Below are 1,611 nucleotides of genomic sequence, written 5' to 3' on the forward strand. Positions count from 1 at the left end.
TTCAGGACAGATAAACTCCTCAGGACCAATAATGAGAGTAGTGATACCAAGAGGGGAAGGGGAAGGTGGGGGGAGAAAGGGGTAACCGATCACAATGATCTACCTATAACACCCTCCCAGGGGGATGGACAACAGAAATGGAAGCGGGGACAGGGGTTGGTGTAAGACATGAACAAATTTTTTTATAAGTTATCCAGGGTTCATGAGGGAAGGAGGGAAAAAATGAAGAGCTTATACCAAGGACTCAAGTAGAAATTGTTTTGAAAATGATGATAGCAACATATGTACAAATGTGCTTGACACAATGAATGTATGTATGAATTGTGATCAGAGCTGTAAGAGCCCCCAATAAAATGAAAAAAAAAAAAGAAAAAAAGAAAGAAGGAAATGTTCTACAATTGATTGTGGTGATGATTGTACAATTATTTTTAATATGATTGATTTATTGAATTGTATGATATGTGAATTATATGCCAATAAAACTGTTCTTAAACACTCAATGCTAAAATACTCAAGACTGTGGTACTGGCAAATTGAAAGGTAGACCAAGGAATGTCATATACAAATTTAGTTCATGTTAATGATAGTGCTTTAAACTAGCGACAAAAAATTATTGTTTAATGAATGACAATGTGATAACAGGATTACATTTGGAAATTGTCAGATTAAAAAAAAGGAGATAAGAACAGACATAAATTACAAATTATGACATAAGTTACTCCAACATGAAAATCAGCTCAACTTCACACAAAATGAGAAAAGCAAATAAAAATCATATTAAGATCATGTTTTCACTTTTCAAAAGGACGAAGGTCAATATGTTCGATAACACCAATCTTGGTGTCTGTGTACAGAAATGAGCTCTTTAGGAACTACAGATATTCAATCTCTAGGGAGGGCATTCTGCAATATTTATCAAAACATAAAACGTTTTGACCCAGCAATTTTATCCAAGTTAACTTCCACCTAGTTTTACTACCACAAGTACAGAATGACATGAGTGATTACTGAAGGAGTGTTAGGAATAAATAGGAATGGAAAATCCTCAAAAGAGGTCAAGCTCCCATAGCCCTACAAGGGACAACACTGGAGACACAGTGTGGGAATTGTGTCTGATCTGACTCCACCACACCGAGGCAAAACACTAAGGGCGTGCAACAGAACAGCAATGGGAGCAGAGCCAGGAAGTCCTGAGGGAATATCAAAAATAGACTTTGGGGCCAGGGCATGGCACCCCATCAGACTCCACTGGAAAACACTCTTAAAGGTCAACAGACCTTGAACTATTTATGGGATTTTCTCTTTTTTTGTCATTGGTTTTCTTTTGTTGCTTTGTTTTGCTCTGTCTTGTTTTTTGTGCCTATTTTTATCTATGCAGGTCTATCTAGATAAGATAGGAGGGATAAACAATCTGGAGGAGAAAACAACGGAATCGACAGTTTTGGGGGGACATGGAAGATGGGGAGGTGGGGGAAAGGAAGTGATGTTAACAAACCCAGAGACAAGGGAACAATAAGTGATCCACAGTTGGTGGCGAGGAGGGTGTAAGAGGCCTCGTAGGGCTTGATCAAGGGCAATGTAACTGAGAGGAATTACTGAAATCCAAATGAA

The sequence above is a fragment of the Echinops telfairi genome, unplaced genomic scaffold (assembly GCF_000313985.2).
Source record: "Echinops telfairi isolate 266 unplaced genomic scaffold, ASM31398v2 ScPeMD7_7356;HRSCAF=8355, whole genome shotgun sequence".
NCBI lineage: Eukaryota > Metazoa > Chordata > Mammalia > Afrosoricida > Tenrecidae > Echinops > Echinops telfairi.